The following is an 18385-nucleotide window of genomic DNA, read 5'->3' as shown; positions in this document are numbered from 1 at the left end:
TCAAACATTATGTTAAGACCAGCAAAATAGTGCATGTAGATGCCATGATATCTTTACCACCCTCATATAACTGGGAGATCCCAAAATTGAAAATAATGCTTTTAAAATAATGATTGCAACCTTGCAATATTTTCACAAGAACACCATCATCTCACAATATTTCAGTGACTACAGATAGTCCTTACTTAATGACTGCCCTGTTTAGTGACTGTTCAAAGTTATGATGGTGCTGAAAAAGTAACTTTATGACCAATCCTCACATTTACGACTGTTGCAACATCCCCACAATCACGCGATCCAGGTTAGGATGCTTCGCAAGCAACAGGCATTTATGACTATTACAGAATCCCTCAATCATGTGATCACCATTTGTGACCTTCACAGCTGGCTTCCAACAAGCTGAGTCAATGGAGAAGCTGGCAGTAAAATTGCAAGCTGCGGTCATGTGATATCTCACTTAACGACCACAGGTGATTTGCTTAACAGCCACGGTGGAAGTGAGGTAAGTCCATTGTGGTCACATGATGTCTCGCTTAATGACCATGTTGCTGAGGGACACAGTTGCTGATCCCAATTGTTGTTAAGTGAGGACTACCTGTGTAATTTTTACTTACTGTGGATATCTAAGCAGAGGTGGCCTTGGTGGCAAGCTGTGCCTAGCTTCAGCTGAGGCAACAACTGTCACCCTTCCTGGACTGAGATAGTTTTGCTTCACTGACCTGTGCTCTAATTCTATAGGCTGTCATTCACTCTTCATAACCTACCTTTTGACGAGAAGCTGCAAACTGTTGCAGAATGGAGCTGTTTGTTGAAGGGCGCTCTTAACATGTAATACCAATCCTGAAAGTGGTATAGTGCTCGCCTGTGAACTGTGAGGCCCAATTTAAGGTATTGGCTTTAGCCTAAAAACCTCTAAAACAGTGTTCCTCAACCTTAGCAACTTTAAGACATGTGGACTTCAACTCCCAGAATTCCCCAGCCAGCATGGTTGAGAAACATTGCTCTAAAGTATTCTGATAATTAAAAGATTGTCTTCTCAACACTATATGGCATATACATTAGGATTTGCTGAGGAGACCCTGCGTGTGGTTCCACTGATGGATTCAGCTCACAAGATGGTTGCCAGGAGGAGGGCTTTTTCAGTAAAAATATCTCAACTGTGGAAGGCTCTCCCAAAGGATATTTTCAGAAAAAAGCAAGGCATGTTACCCACCCTAGTATTTATGGGACAACAACTATTCCAGAACTAGGCCTGTACTTGCACAGACAAAAAACCAAAAGACATCATATAGGTCTAAGTCAGCTATGCTGTTCCAACTACCTTTCCCATTCTTGCTTCATTTATTCTCTGGCATGATTTGACTTTAAATTCATGCTACGTGCTATTATTGTTCTCTCTAGGTTCCAAATTAATTACTTTGTCATTTGTTCTGGCATCTTTTTCAGCATACAAGTCAAATCAGTGAGATCGTAAGCCTTTACATCTTCCTGCTTCCCTTTCTGAGATGCAACAATATAACCCTTCCCCAAGGCTGTTTGTTCCATTGTGGCCAACTTCCATTTATTTTATTAAACTAGCAAAAAGCTTCATATTAGAATGTAAGAACATACTTTGATTTATCCCAAATTTCAAACGGTCTGGATAGAGCTGGAGATATGTAAACCCAGCCATTACAGTTTGTAAACCATGGTTTATGACTTAATGCTATATGTAAGCCCAGCCGCAGTCAGAACAAACCATGGCTTAGTCTACATAATGCAGAGTAGTAAGTTAGTAGAATTCATGAACTAATAGAATGGATGGTGCCAAGTGGGATGGTTGTGGTGGATGCTAGTTTGGGGGCCTTCCCTATTTTAAAACAAGTAATAAATTTAACACAGAGAGACTGCATGACACAAAGTTAAGATGTTCAGTATGTGTACCACCATCCCTTTTCCCATTACATGAATACTGTGTTCACACAACACAGTCAACCACATGGCTTGTTTAAAGATTTGCAGGAGAATGGGGGGAATGGTGACACCAGCATACTCATTAACTCACCTTTTTGGTTTAGCATGTGCACTAGCTACGCACATTAACAGGAGAAAGATCCTTGTTCAATCACCTTTCTCTTTGGCTGGTTTTCTAGGATGCTTTTATTGATTTAAGAGAGTCTCCCCTGCCCGTTCTCTGAAATGATCCCTCAGAAATGTACTGCATTTCCACCATACTCTGTTTAATGTGTTGACTGAACCTGGCCTGTAAAAGTTGTACTGTGAAGATGCTGGATTGAGAGCCATGGAAAATTACAAGGCCTTCTGTATGTCTTTTGGCATATTAGGAGACAGCAACAAATGGATCTGAAAGAAGGGCATTTTTACTACCTTGGTGCAATAAAAGGCTTGTCTTCTTACAGCCTGAGAACAGAGTGTTTTGCTTCAAAAAATGAACAACATTAACTAAACAGACTGCCAATATTCCTTCACAGTTGACTGCTTTGGTATTTTATTTAAACATACACACTGAGCACTGTGGATGACATGGCCGGCTTATGAAGGATTACCGATTAACGAGTGACAATGTAGATACATGCTAGCAGAGCTTTCTATTAATGCCAGAGATCTCCGATGAGCTAAATTTGGTCAGCAGCATTGATTTTGTCAAATAAGCTAGCAGAATCTATGTGCTGGAAAGTCTGCCGTTCTCCGTCAAGAGATAAACAAAAGTTAACTTAAGTGGCATCTAGAGCCTAAAGGGAAATTATAATGAATAATGGCTAGAGTTTTGTTTGTGGCTTGTATGCCTCCTAAAAAAAGCTAAAAGCTTTCTAGCCTTGAGAAGTCAGCAAATTCTTCCACCCTCTTGAAACTCTGTGAGCAAAATATGTCATGAGTGGAAGATAAATTTTACTTCAGACTTTTAATCTGCATTTCTTTGGATCACAGCAAATCATTAATTGACCTCATAAACCATGATTAGTGAACAGATTAAAAATATAGCAAAAGAATATAAATACATAATAAATGCATGAGTATAGAATATTTGCTGCATAAATATAAATACAGATGTTATACTTTATATTCCTCACATACACGCACACATGTACAGAATAGATATATAATATGAAATCAAGCAGCAAATGGTGTGTGAACCCTTCACCTTTCTGTTGCTTTTGCAGGCATTTTTAGCTCCCTGAAAAAGGTGTAATGTAATGGGAAGTGTTGGAGAAAAAGCAATTCCCAGTTTACTCTCATTCAAACTCTAATTACTGAAGCAAAACTCAGGGTCAGTTGCATGCCTTTGACCCACAAAGCACGTGTTTTGCATGTTGAATTCCCAGGATCAATCCCTGACATCACCTGGACAAGCCTTCTTGAAATATCTTTTGTTTGGGCTGGTTGGACTACAAATGTGACTGAATACTGTATGTTCCTATCATTTAAATAAAAAAACCTCTTGAGTGGATGCAGAATCCCTTTCCTTTATCACAAGTAACTGCAGCCATAACATCAAAGATGGAATTGAAACCAAGGGATCCAAGGCCAGAGTCATTTCCTTGAACCACAGTCCTCTCTTTGGAACGAAGTCTAAACTAGGATATCTAATTATGGGTTACCATGGCACAACATGAAAAGGCTTGTCTTCTCCCAAAGGCTTACCAGCTGAATTCGAAGATTGTTAAAATATCTGAGTCACCATTCCTTTTGTAATCAAGCATATCCTTTCCCTTCCCTGAAAACTCTTCTAAGCCCCTTTGTGATCTGGAAATTCCACAAGCCCCCAGCAATATTTTAAATGGAGCCTGTAGAGGAACATCTGTCTCTTAGCAGCATTTCTCACATTCCTGACTGTGGGCTCCCTGCAGTTTTTTCTTAGCTTCTCTGCATGCTCCTTCCTGAACTACTTACATCCTGGTTATTATTTCCCAGACCTCTCCAGAACATTTTCCTTAATCTCTCCATTTTCTACCTCAGATCTCCATCTTTGGTAATCGTATCTCTGAAGCGTTCCTGATAGAGAGGGCAAAGGGATGCAATTCATCCCTTTTCCCAATGTTTGATGAACAGATGGGATTTCATAAAATATGGGATGTACTTCACAAGCAAAGACACTGGAGAGAAAACTCACAGTATTATTGCATTTCCCCTTTTATGACTGCTACCATCTGGCTGAGACTCCATCCACAGCTCTTCCAGGATTTCTTACCTAAGCCATACTATTTGCACATGGTACACATGACATGTGTTGGCCCCCAGCCCACAGTGAAGCAAGTCTGGTGCCACATTACAGTCATTTTGCTTTTCAAGTGTTGTGCCAGGATCCCTAAAGCTAAATTCTATATGTATAGACAGTTGCAACCAACCAACTTCTAATGTATAAGCAGGTATAAAAAAATGTGCATCTTTCTAGAATCTTTCACGAACCTGGAAATGATCCAGTTGTTATATGAAAGCCTGAACTGCAATCAGATTTCTTCTATTCTCTACCTGAAATTGCTGTTCTTTTCAAAACACAACTCTGAATCTTCCTTTGAAGGGTGGTGCTTTTCTGTAGTCTAATGGTATGAAAACATGCTTTAAAATGTTGATGACTGACATAATTAGTTTCTTATGTTTTGGACTTCTGCCTATATTGGATATAGGTTTGCTAAATGTTTTGATGAAGAGATTAATATGAACAGACTTGTAATCAACAATTTGAGACCCGTGTTCCTAAAGGTAAACTCAACTGAATTCAGCAGGAATTACTTCTAAGTAGAAGTGCACAGGATTGAACTGTTAATTGTGCTTCCCCAACCATACCAGATTTATACTTTATGTTGAATTTTACCTGTGTTTATCCTTTGATGCAAGCAAAAGTATTTAAAATAAGCTAGAGCAGGCAGGCTTTCCTTACAGGCAGACTGTGTGGTGAATGCAGATGGAGTCTGTCACATTCAGTTGCCTCCAGCTGTTGTTTCTTTGTCTGCCCAACCTAAGACCAGGGATGAAAAAAATTCAGTGATCTTTGTCAAAAGAGGCCATACTGGCCTTCCATAGACATCCTATGCAACAGGCTTTCATTACCCTCTATTATGCACACAATAGATGAGCTTGCAACAGCATAACTATTACCATGGACTAAATCAGAAACTGGGTCTCAGGCTGTAATACAATGAAGGGAGAAGAACAGTTATTTCACTCTGCTATCAAATAACTTTGGGATTCAATTATCTTTCATGCAATAGATAATCTCTTCCTCGCTATCTGCAGATGAGTGATATACACTGTCCACCATATAATATAGCATACTCTCATAGAATTTCCCCCCTTTAACTCTACTCCATGCTAACAATATACTCACTGTGTGTTATTCACAAAGTCAGGAAAAGCATCTTTACTTTCATGAACATTAATTATATTTCTTTGCCACTCAGTATTGTGCTGGGAAAAGAGATATGGCTGGGGGGACTTCATCTACTGGAACAGGTACAACTAAAACACATAAAGAGCACTTGACTGCCAACACATGCACCCAAGTTCATAAGATTGTATACCTATGGACATGATGTAAGGAATTTCAGAGGATGGAGGGGAAACATCACTTTCTAAAGTTGTAATTTTTCATATTATAGAAGATGACCAGCAGCAAGGGAGATGGCTGGAATTACAATTGAGTGCACCATGGGAACACCTGAACCACCAAGCTGGGGACAGATCATCTGGAAAAAAATCTATCTAAAGAGTTGATACCAACTTGATGGCACATAATCAAGGCAGAAAGTAAATTTAACTGCAAATCATTAAGTAGATGGGTGTGTGCATGTACATGTATGTTCTGTGATGATAAGTACCTTTGGGTTAATCCCCTAAGGTGAAGAATGCTATCATTTACTAAAGAGAAACCATTGCATTGTCAATATAGCCCCAATAGTTGAGAGTTGACCAGGGGGATCTTTGATGCATTTTATGCTTCTAGACTTTATTATGGAAGACATGATGGAACCTCAGGAGATCAGCTCGGAGGAGACCTCTCTCACCTTCCTTGGCAACCTCTGCTTGCCCGTTATCATACTCTAGCTATTTCCCATGCTGCCTTTTGCTAGTTTGTTTACAGTCTTGTTTCCGTATTATTAGCTGGCAGGAATGAGGGCAGATGGCAGCAGGTGGTTACAGCTGAGCTGTCACACTGTGCTTTAGCTGGAATGCAAAAAGCTGCAGAGATCTGCTGTCTAGTGTACAGATACTGGACGGTGGCCAGCGTCTTCTCAGTACAATTTTTCTTTTAAAAAAAGGCCTCAAGAGTGTAGATTACATTTTGAAAAACTGTATTTTTAAAATGTCAGGAACAACCCCCCCCCCCCCCCAAGTACACAAGCAAGGACAACTCTCCCCCCCTCCTTGTAGGCAGTGTGCACAGGCGCAGGCATGTGAATGTAAACCAGGTGTAGAAAGAACATAGGAGGCTAAAGAATCTTATGTATGTGAGTCTTGCAAACTCAGTGGAAAATGATATGCAATGCTTGATGGTGCAGTGGACAAAGAGAATATTGAGATCTTCCTTCTTTTCTCAGGGTATTTTTCATCTGCAATACTGTTACACATCAGATTTTTCCAGAAAACTACATTGTTGTATCAACTTGAAAAAAGCAGGAATCGTATAAAGTGTGGATCTTCAATGGGAAATATTGAGGTAATTGGTTTTTTCAATTTTAAAAATGTGGTTGTTTAAAATATATCTCTGCTGTTTTCCATAGAATGGAATGAAATAAGGTTGGCAGACTTTTTTCACCACGAAGGAAAACCAATAGACAAATAATAGACCAAAGGCAACATGCTGATTTTTTTTTTTTTACATCACTGCTGAAGTTATTCATTGTGCATATCATGGTTCTTTCTCTTATTAATGTATTTTATAGCAACACATAAACAAATCTGGAATGATCTGTGATTCTTTCATATTTGGGGCATAAAGATTGTTACCTGTAAACACTGGATGTGGCATGCAGTGAGGGCATATGTCCAAAACATAATGATTATACTTCCACATACCTTTTATTTTACATAACAATACTAGCTGTTCAATATAAAGAAGGAATAATAGTAGCTGCCATGCCATTGTGCCCATACAAAGTCTCTTAAACATGTATCCATCCTGAAATATCCCACTGACAGACTAATGCTATAAGTCTTAAAGTATAAACAACTTAAAAAAATCAAATTATATGAAAAAGAAAGATCTTGAGTGAAAGGAGAACAAGTTCAGGAATATTGAAAGAAAAGCATTTACGCTAGAATATAACCATAGTTCATTCTCCTAAATGTGGCATTATAAAGTGTGTGTGTGTATGTTATAGTGAATGCATGTAATTTGGTAAATGTTGGTAAACAAATGTGAGTACTAGTAATCTTAGACAAATTATGTGGGAGTCTGAAAACTGAAAAGCATATCAGTGAACATTCAACTATGTCAAAACTGCCTGTGTCCCAAAATGGAAGATATGGGAAATGGGTCCCTGTGAGCATCTTAGCCTTCTAGATAATTTTCAATACCTTCAGCTTTTTTATTCAGCAACTGGGATGGAGTCAGAGGCATCACATTCTAGCAATTCCACTCATATGACAGGGAGATTCTGGAAGTGATGCTACAAAACCGTAGTATTTGAGATACAGGATAACAAGAAGCCTTCGTTTTATCACTATTTTTATTTAACATTTATATTCAGTGGCTGGAAAAATCTTGAAATTTGGAGAGAGATGCTATGAATATGCAGGTAACTATTACCTTTATAAATCTCTCACTGTTTTCCATATGATCCATGTGTTTATTATTATTAATGGACTAGATGAGGCAATTAAGTTGAAGTTTAGCCCAGCTCAGGGATGTTTGTGTGGGGTGGTCTCTCTAGTCATGGAGGTGGTATTCAACTAGCTATGGATACAGTTGCACTCTGTACAAATCAGGTTTGCAGTTTGAGATGCTTCTAAGTCCAGCTTTTTTTATGGATACTTAATTTCATTGATGCCATGCAATGTCTTTTACCTATTTTAGTTGATATGTCTATTTAGTTGAAATAAACATTGTCAACTTATTAATACATCTCCCTTGTTTAGGTCACAATTTATATCATACCTTTCAATAATGTTTTCAAAAAGTAAAAATAATTTTAAAATGAAATTATTACAGTCATCGTCATAGTATAATAATTAGCAATAAAAATGCTTAGCAACATAAAACAATTTCAATAGAAGAGAATCTACTCAGTGAATCTGAGTCAGAATCTAGATTCAGTGCCACACTGAATCTACCAAGCTCAGAGAGCACCAAAGACTTCATAAAAACAATTTGCTGAAGATAAAAAAATATATATATTCTAAAATGTCTTTTCATCAAGGTGAGTGCCAAGAGATTACAACTGGGGTGCCACCACCAAAAAGACTCTGCTGAAAATAGTGGCATTCAGGGAAGACACATGTGAAGACAGAAAGTCCTTCAGGTATTTCAGTCTTAAGCTATGAGGGACTTTCAAAATTCAGATTGGCATTCTGAATCGAGAACCAGTGCAATTGAGAAAAACAGGCATAATATGATGAAAATGCTCTATGCATATAGGCTTTTGAAAAATATTTGCAAACTGAGGAAGCATTTCATAATTGCTTCCTTTGAGGAACCAGAGTTCATCTTCTATCTGAACTTCTTGGACCTAGCTTGACTTTCTGCAGAATGGTATTGTTTACAGAAGTCTTCCTCAACCTGGGCACCCAACCCGATATGTGGACTTCAACTGCCAGAGTTCTGAATGAAGGCCATGATAATTTGGGAATGCTAGTAAATGAAGTGCATACATCTGGAAGGGGCTGACTAGGGGAAAGTTGAACTACAGTATCCATGAATTGTGCACTGAGATAACCTACACAATCATTTGAATTACTACGTGTCAGAAAAGCTAACAGTTTAATTAATTTAGGACTTGGAGAAAGGCTTTTCTTGTTAATTTGTAGCCAGAAACTACTATATGTCATCCAGTGATTTACTGCTAGACCAGAGCTAAATTTATTTATCCCCCCCTTAATAAAACCATGTGCACTTGGCTCTTTCTGTTAATGCACAGGTCCTCATTCTACATCCCATTTAGTTTGTTGGGGCAGAGACTGAACAGACAGCCCAAGGACTTAGAGTAACACTCTGTCACGTGAACAGAGCTGAGGATGTATGTTTAATGTGACAGTGAGTTAAATCAGTTGCACTGCAGGTAAGGCAAAGAGAAGTGAAGTGATTTTTAAAGCCTCCACCAGACTGCTGTACCAATGCAAAGCCTTGCTGAAGAGAAAGAGATGAGTGAGTCTTTTCCCTTTGTGTCCCTGGGCTAGATTCCAAGTTCTAACAGCAGCATTGTAAATGACTTGCTGTAGTTCCATTGTATGACTGAATCTAATCAATAAATCATCTGTCATTTGTTGTTATTCCACCTGTCATATGATTATATTTCACTATCTATATTTATGGTGTTTAAGGGATTTTCTTGTTGTACCTTTTCCACCTCATTAGTTCTGTATTAAAGTGTGGTTATTTTCAGGTCATAGTAATTGGGACAAAATCAAATTCCATCTGTTTCTGCCAAAAGAAAGAAGTAGAATGAGGTAATTCAACAGGAAATTTCATTTGCTTTATATTATTTGCCTTCTGCAGCATCATAACCTCTTCTGATTGATGATGATGATGATAATGATGATGATGAAGAATTGTTAATGGTAATAAACGAAGAGTGAGGTTGTTCAAGTTACAGCTACATTATTTTTCTCAGATCTTTTATAAATGTGGTATCTTCAGTCCACAATTCAATTATAAGCAATGTCTAGCATATTCTTATCAATAGGGAAACTGACAAAACTGTGCAAAAGAATCTATAAATTTCTTCTCCCTCACTTAGCTTTTTAGTTCTCTAAAAGTCTCATATAAATATAAGTTATAAAATGGTAAAATGGATAAATGGCTAAATCTAACACACAGTACAAGCCTAGGCATGGTGCCTGGTATTGAATATGAATTCCAGTGGGTACAATAGTGATTTACACCATAGTAAATGTATTTAGAAGTACAAGTTTAGATATATTCCATTGAGTGTGTTTTATCTCAACTTGGTTCAACTGGGGCAGCTATAAATGCTTGAAGAAAAATTGGGATGGTGTTCCACAAAATCCAGTAATGGTTAAACGCAAACTGCATGTACAGTAAATCTGTGTTTAACCAGTTTCTTCTCATTTTCGGTGAATCACTGTGAGGACTGTGTTGATTTGTGGGTTCATGTATACCTCCACATAGTTCATTTACCCTAGGAAATTTTGAATGATTGAAAGCTGATTAGTAAAACCATCAAGACAGGACTGTAAGACAGGCATTCAGGAGAACCACCACCCACTCAGCAGATCCTAAGACCACCAGACTTAGCAGAACTGTTTTACTATCCCAAGAGTCAACTTCTGATAATACCAAGAATTCTAGGGTTTAAACTAACAGTAGTAAAACATTGGAACTGAAACAGAACCTGTGGGACACTTTTTTGAATATCTCCCAAAAAAACCAAATAGTAATCATGTTTGCATGATACACTGAACCAAAAAGTAGTTGACCATATGAGTTAATTCAGTAAACAGTGTCTAATTTATTAGAAATTATGTTTTATATGAATTCTGTTATATTGGGAAAGGGGGAATCTGTGATATTTTAAGTCTTGCTGGAGTTTAACATCCAGATTCCCCATCTGTCTTTAGGACTTTTTACTTTTTCAGTGTCAAGTTCTAACTAGGACTTGGATGTTCGTATGTAGAGTATATCAAGTCAAGAATAAATGTTAACAGAGTTGTAACACAGAATACAGAACTTGTCACTGATGCATTTTATCTTCTTTAGACCACTTACAAGCTAGATCACTTTTGAATATCATGATATGGTAGTGGTCATGAATATTTTCACAAATGCTATGAGGGGCCATTTTTAAAAAAAAAGTTTATTTACATATTGAAAATATAGCAGGGTGAAAGCAAAAATGTTCCTATGAGCAGACAGGATTCTTCCTGCATCACATTTCCAGAAAATTAGCACTATTCCAAGACTTTTCTCTCTTTCTCTCTCTCTCTCTCTCTTTTTCAATCAGACCTGTTAACTGATTTGAATTGATTCTCTGAATTTCCTCCTTTGTTGATGTTCTTATGGGTATCACATTCCCAAAGCTTGAGATGAGGGGTGGATTTACATACTGCACTAAGCCATAGGGTTTGTTTGGATTAGATTAGCATGCTGAGTGGACATTGCCAATGGTGGCTTCCTCATCAACCCAACCTTAAATCGTGGCTTAATGCATTGTGTGATCTTAGCTAAACCCCCTCTATGTGAGACAAAGGCCATGTTTGCACAATATGCTTAACCAGAAATTATATTTTGTGGCTGTCTGCAAGGTGCTATTTTACTCCCCCACTTCCCACCCCTCTTTAACTGAAGATTCAGATTTACCTTGTTCAAAATTTAGTCACCATTATAAGTGAAATTGTAATTAAAGAGTCAGACATAATGATAGTGGGATAAAAATGATACCCCGGTCTCATAGTTGCAATCTCTTGCTGAAAGTGTCATGTGAGCATGGCCATGTTACTACCTCCAGTGCCCTTGGAAGAATGGAATGCACATATTAAAAAATAACAATTCTAGCTCTCTTCAGTGGAACCTGTTTAAGGCCTGATTTTAATTATTAAACAAGAGGTTCACTTTCAGTTTCTGAAATCTTTTCTCATTTAAAGATATGCAAAGTGGAAAAACCATAGCCATTTATAATAAAGAGAAAACAACAAACGATATCTCCATTTTCCAGGTAGCACCAGCAGCATCTGTGGGACTGTGTGTGACAAAATCTCTAAGATGGTGGGTATGGTATTGCAAAATTTCTATGGGAATGCCATACCCACTGGGTTTCTGATGTTGACAGCCTCCAAAGACATCCATGGATGGTGCAACCAGGAGGTGTCAGTAATGATAGCCAAATGCTCCAGAGCAGCCTCTAGCAGCCAAATACTCTCCTGAGCTTGCAGTTCCCAGAATTGTTTGCCAGGATGACCTTTGGAATTGCAATCTCAGCTAACACAGTGGAGAATGTCAGATTATGGAAGGCCTGATGAAGAATTTTAGTCCTGAAGCCACGGAGCATGTACTCTGTGGACTGAGAGAACCCAAGTGCCAGTATTTCCATTAAAAAAACAATGTTTATGAACTAGAAATTAGAGCAGTTAAAGTTCAGTTCATTTATCACGTTACTCTTAAGGCTTATAAGGGCTTGACTACAGAGCACTTAACACGGGTAGGTTAACAACACAGGTTTTGAGAAGCCACTTTAGACACTGTGTGCACAATTGGAATGGTCCTATTAGAAGGGTTTTTATCTCCTACAATTTCCATGAATAATCTATATACTTGTAATGAACTCCACTGAGTGTAGATCCTTATGGAAGCATTCAAGAGAGAATTATCAGGAAGCTTTTGAAGATAATAGGTGTGATCCGTAGTTCCCCTTCCAGCATCCGGTTAACCTTGAGAGGTATTCAGAACTGCTCTAATTCGACTTTATTGCTGCTGCTGACTTTGCGTTTCTAAAAAAATGCTTGATTTTAGTATGCTTTGAATGGATCCTTTTCACATATTTGGGAGTTGTCTCTGGCAAAAGATAAATAAGCAAGCAATAAATAGATTAAAATAAACTAATAATTACAGATTACAAAGTAAATAAGGAATTCCCAGGTGCATGCCTCAAGTGGCTTACTTAAGAAAAAGGTTCCAGTGAGGTCGTTGCGTAGGAAAAGAAAATGGAGTTAGAGAAAGTGATTGACTCAAGAAGTGTAGCAGCTTTATTTTTAGAGTAACCATTTTGATTTTATTGTCACGATTTACTTTTTAGGAGGGTGAGACTGTGCAGTTAAGTTCCCCAAGCTTTAATTCAATAAAACACGTTACCTAGGCTAGTGGCCGTACGCCCCGCCTCCCGATGCCGGAGCGTTTGGCTTTTCCCTCGCCTCTTTTAAAGCAGACGGCAGGGGAAACATGACGGCGACAGCAGAGAAGACGACAGAGGCTTGAAGGTCTCTCGCAGCACGCTCCCTTCCACTGGACGGAGCCCGGATGGGCTGACAGCGAGAGCAGCGAATGGGTTCGGCGCTCCCGGTCGTCTCGGCAGATGCTGAGACAGGAAGGAAGGGGAGACCCTGCGCTCCCGCTGTGATTTGCTGAAGATCGCGCTTGGGAACGGGGGGAGGGAAAGGAAAGGAAACGGGCGGCGGGGCGCGGGGGGAGGCCGAGGGCAGGGAAACTCCTGTTTCCTTTATTCGCCTTGAATCACTTTCTCTTGTTCTTCCCTCCGCCCATAAGGGACAGGAAGGAGAATCAGCCACTCGTCCCCGAGGCCGGGGCCAGCGAAAAGGCTGCCTCTAGGAAACCGCTTCCGGACGTTGATCTCTAGCAAAGCTAGAGGGTCGTGGGAACTGCGCTTGATTTCGATGCCTTTTGGGCCAGGTTACAGCCCGGAGGAGTGGGAACCGAGCAATAAAGCTCAGGCGCCGCCACTATTGCGAAAGCGAATGCCGGAGCAGACTGGGACGGGAGACGCGCGGAAGAGAAAAATACTCGTACAATCTAGATCGCCCTTAGCTAGCCATCCGTGCCAAGATGGGCCAGCCGGAAAGAGACTGCGCTCGAGTGGATGGCGGCGCGCGGAGACAGACAGCGCTGGGCCAGGTCTATAATAAAGCTAAAAACCGGACCATCTTCTGCCATAATTCTGTTTGTCTTCAGTGGTTTTTCTCCCGAGAACGGTGATCTCATGTCACTACCTCACGGAGTGGGTTGACCCAATAGGTTAAGCCATGATGCGGCTGGTATGGGGATTAGCCTGCTATTGGAAGCCAATTAATGATTTACCATGGTGTGCAACCTAGCCAATTGTTGATTCAAACCATGGTTAATCAACCATGGCTTATTGTGCTGTGTGAATACTGCCAGTAAGTGGCCTTAAGCAAGCTATTAGTCACAATCTAATTCATGCTGTGCTCCAACTCCAACACTAATTAAATAAAGTAACTTGGTTTAGCTCTCTTTTGCTGCCCCAGTAATGGGTCTGCTGAATTTGGGGAGGAAGCCATCCAGAAATATAGGCATGGTTTCCCTCTGTTTTTGGGCAGAAAACAAGTGCAACATAGCTGCATTTAGATCTAATTACCTCTTTCTCTGAAATACCCCCCCCCCCCAATCTCCACTACCTGGAATCTTTGTCCACATTCCTGCAGTCTTTGGCTGCTCCTAAACCAATCTTAAAAGTGCAGTAACCAGTTGTCAAGCATTTTCCCATTCCTAGTATTGAAGGCTATCGTAAGAATTACAGAGATAATATATAGGAAGTATTTTGAATGCTTGAAATGCACTGTTTGCCATCTAAGTATTATTATTACAGCCTAGCAACCTGCAGACATATGTGAGAAAATAAGTATTGTGCTCATGAAGCCTTCATTAAATAACTAAGGCTGTAACAGTCAGTACAATTACAGTAACGAACTAAGCATACTTGGAAATAAGTGCTACTTATTTCAATGGGAAATGCTTCCAACAAAGAGCTACTAGATTTTAGCTGTTCTAGGATGAATCCCTCATGGTTGAACTTACTTCAGAGTAAGCATGTAGACTGTTTCAAGTTGATAAGGGAATCTATATAAAGAACAGAAATTATACACTGTACTGTTTTAATTTGCAACGCTGGCATTCTGTCTTAAAATATTTACTTCTGGGTTTCTAGATTATTTGTGGAAATATAAAACTTTTATACAGGATCTATTTTCTTCCTTATATACAGAAACATAGTCATCCTGCTATTCTCTTCCAGGGCAAGCAATGTTGCACAAAGTGCAGAAGGGAAGTAAGAAATAGTAAGCCAAAGAAATAGTATGCCAAATTCACATGATAGGAAATAGAAGGAAACATGGTTAAATCTAATTTACATCAATACAATTAGTTCTACCTTATCATACCGCGCTGGTCTTGCCAACCACCCTTGTTTCCACCTCTTTCATATACCACTTCAAGTATGCCTTTTATTCTTTAAACATCTCATCTTTCTTTTCTTCCGGATCTCATAAATTCCATCCAACCACAACTTTCTCAGTCTTACCCTCCACTCCACTCAATTTTCTTTCATGTATTTGCTTTGCTATTTAACTCTCATTCATTCTCTCAATATGACCAAACCATCTCAACTCCTACATCTTTGGTACAGCTCAGACTTTTGTATTCAATCCACACTCATTCATCATTCATCCATTCTTCACCTTGCCTCTGGTTCTAATAGATGTATTTCTTAAGTAACCCATTCCCAGTGCATTCCACTTACTTTTACAATTCTCCTCACATACACAACTCCTAAGTGTGTCAGTATACTGCATGTGTCTTTTAGATACGTAGGCACTATAGGATGAGGTAAGTGATGAAATATGCATTGTAATGTCATGACACAAATCCCATGACTTATGTACTCATTCGACATTGAGATTTAAAGCAGGGTTTGTGCTGTGTCATTTCATTGTCATTGTGGTTACTTGCAGACACCTGTGCTTAGTTACAGGCAACAATACTAGAAATCCTATCCTTGCATAGAACAGCATGAGCTATTATGGTTGTGGCAAAGGACTAAAAGGGCCCAAAGTGGACCAATGCTCTTACAATTAGCAGGAAGTGCTGACAACCTCATATATTTTTTTCTCCTTAAAAGTGTTATGTGACTGCCTCTTCTTTATAATAACACTCAAAATAACAAAATTTCTAACTCTTTACAAATCTATTCAAATTTAAAAACTCGGGTAGGTATGCAAGTGTCACAGTAGATGGCACCACTAACCAACCTTGGCTGACCTTACAAAATATAAGCTGGGTTGGACCTGCTTGGTAGTTAGACAGGGGACCACAAAGAAATGAAATCCCAGGTCTGGGAAATAACAAACAAAGCAAACAATGATACTGGGTTCCTACAGGGATCTCTCACCGGGGTTCCTCACTGATCTTGATCTGATGAAATCTTTAATTTTTTTTTTTTTAATACAATGGTATATCTCCAAGATTTTTTTTGGGATAAGGATCTTCACATCCAAGAATAAAAAGCCATCATTACATGTGCAAGGAAACTGCCTAACAGAGGATGGTAATAGATAACTGGTAACTTCCCAGAAATTTTCCATGTGCTCCTGTGTAAATTTCTGCTGGTGCGAGGAAAATTTCGCAGTGCTACTAGGAAGAGTAAAAAAGAGAGTAAGAGAGAAAATACCTTAACTACAGTATTTTCCATGAAATTTCGGGGGAGGGGGAGAAATCTAGGCGGGAAATACTTTCCTTCCGTTTTTTCTAAGGCTCGGGAGGGAGACTGGGCACACGTTTAATGGCATTTCCGCAACCAGCCTGCTTAAAAAGAGAGAAAGAAGGAAAAAAGGCTCATTAGCTCAGCCAGCAGGGCAGATGCAGATTCCGAGGCCCTACAGGTCCCAGAGACAAATTGGGCCCAACCTCCTTGCCAACACCGGCGCGACCCCCTCCGTCTCGCACAGCGGCGCGTCCTCCCGTCGGCAAGCCGAAGCCCGAGCGGTTGACAGAGGACCCCCATAAGGCGGAGAGGGAAAAGCAGAGACCCCCTCCCCGCGCGCGCTCCGTGCCTTTTTATCCGGAGACCCTACTCGCGGCTACAGAAGAGCCCGCTCTCTATACCGAGGCGTCGGGCGCTAGAGGGCGGGCGGAGAGGCTTCCCTCTTTCCGAAGCTGCTTTGTTATTTCTTGCCCCCCCCCTCCCGTCCCCTCCCCTCCCCTCCCCGGCTTGGTCCCTCCATTTCCTGTCTGGCTTTGTGCGGGCGACGGATATGGGGAGCAGCCTCTTCAGGTGTGTCTGCTCCTGGCTGTTTTCCTCCTTTCCCGCGGCGGGGCTGGCAGGAGGGCGCGAGCAGAGGCGGGCGCTCCGGCGCATCATGTGATGAGCCCCTCGCTCTCCCTGGCGGCGTGCCTCATTCCCGCCCGCCTTTCCTTTTTCGTGGAAGCCGCCGCTTTCGCTCCGACTTGTGGAGGCGGCTGTCTAGCTTCAGGCGACGGCAGCTGACGAGGTTGCTACCTCCTCGCAACATGGACAGCCCGCTGAGCGCGGCGACTGCTGCCGGTCCTGCGCGCTGCCTCCAGGAGCTGCTCGGCTGAGGTGCAGCCACTCGGGAGAGTGCCGGGCGGCGGCGCCTGCAGCCGAAGAGCCGCGCACACAAAGGCGCGCCCGGACCAGCTCCTCCTCAGCGTTCTAACTTGGGTAAGTTTTCCTCCCCCCGCCCCCCCTCGGTTTTCGGTCCCCTCCTTTTCACAATGGGTGGCTCCACCTGTTGAAAGCCTTTAAACCCCTCCCGGGATTGCTGATTTGCTGATCCGCCGAGCAAACAAACAACCAAGCCTCTCGGAAGCTCTCGCTCGCCGCTTTTCCATTCCGAGGGCGACTTCAATCGATCGCCAGCACTCGTCTGTTCGCTGGAAGGAAGTTCGGAGCTTCAGAGCCGCTGGGAGGCAGGCGGGAAGGGTAAAGAGGACTTGATCACCCCGGTGGGTTTCAGTGTAGCGATTGCCGCTCCTTTTTCTGATTTTCTTGGAAGAGTAAGCGATCGTCCTTCCATGTTTGAACAGCAGATGGTTTCCATTAAGGGCAAAGTCCTGGCTCTCACCGCCGAACTATGTGGCTGGCTGGGCTATGATCGAGCTCCTTAGAGCATCAGGTTTAGTTCTGTGTGAAACTTCCTAAAGGGCTGTGGTGTGAACGGTGATTTTTCCCCCTTCCCATCGCGCCTGTAACCATTAAATAAATACATATGTAGGGAAGGAAGGAATGAGGGGTGGGGATGGTAAAGAAGTTTTTCGGATCCTTCTCAGAACTGTGGAAGAAAGATTGTTTTTCCTAGACTTTGAGTCTGTGATTTCTTTCGGAATACCGAGCTGGATTTTATCATGCTTTGCGGTCCTCGAGAGTTACAGAATTACCCAACCCTTTCACTCAGCTCCCATTCATTCCTGCTGGTGGGAGTCGTTGGTTTGAGTACCGTTCAGCCCCTTGGACTTGAGATCTCTGCCCCTGGTTTGACACAGTCTGAGGATTTTGAAGGCAGGTTGGGGTTTGTGTTGGGGGGGGGGAAGACAAAGGCTTAAAACTAGCTCATAAAACACCTCTCTGAAGTGCCTTATTTTGCTGAAGGGAAATGCTCTGTGCTCGGTTTCTGACTCACTCGGTTTATTTGCTTTGGAACAGAACAGGGCAGTTTTGTCTTTGGGGGGTTTGCTCTGCAGTTATCTAAGTGACTCTTCCAGGCATGAGATTGTGACACCTGCAGTTTC

At 41.0% G+C, this 18385-nt stretch overlaps 1 protein-coding gene and 1 long non-coding RNA gene across 10 annotated transcripts in view; both read left to right on the top strand.

The window, feature by feature from the left end:
* LOC148215885 (uncharacterized) overlaps nt 1-15613 on the top strand; it is a 35472-nt gene extending 19859 nt beyond the window's left edge. The window contains exons 4-9 of one of the 3 annotated variants that reach the window (XR_015796368.1): nt 5598-5745; nt 6537-6655; nt 7689-7736; nt 8358-8459; nt 9075-9603; nt 13373-15613. This is a non-coding gene — a long non-coding RNA (uncharacterized LOC148215885). The remainder of the gene's footprint in view (nt 1-5597; nt 5746-6536; nt 6656-7688; nt 7737-8357; nt 8460-9074; nt 9604-13372) is intronic. The other 2 variants (XR_015796367.1, XR_015796369.1) reach the window with 2 other exon arrangements.
* A 1259-nt stretch (nt 15614-16872) lies between these two features.
* The window catches only part of PLXNB2 (plexin B2), a 303826-nt gene continuing 302313 nt past the window's right edge, over nt 16873-18385 (top strand). For 5 of the 7 annotated variants that reach the window (XM_088141661.1, XM_088141659.1, XM_088141663.1 and 2 more), the window contains exon 1: nt 16873-17318. The gene's annotated coding sequence lies outside the window, so the exon portion shown is untranslated. Of the gene's footprint in view, nt 17319-17443; nt 17603-18385 lie in introns of those variants that run through there. The other 2 variants (XM_088141662.1, XM_088141660.1) reach the window with 1 other exon arrangement.

The sequence above is a fragment of the Python bivittatus genome, unplaced genomic scaffold (genome assembly GCF_059951505.1).
Source record: "Python bivittatus isolate LINGU-HERP-01145 unplaced genomic scaffold, Pbiv_v1 ctg000330_np1212, whole genome shotgun sequence".
In the NCBI taxonomy this organism is placed as follows: Eukaryota; Metazoa; Chordata; class Lepidosauria; order Squamata; family Pythonidae; genus Python; species Python bivittatus.
Note: the sequence above shows the minus strand (reverse complement) of the source record. Positions and strands in the feature narration are given on the sequence as shown.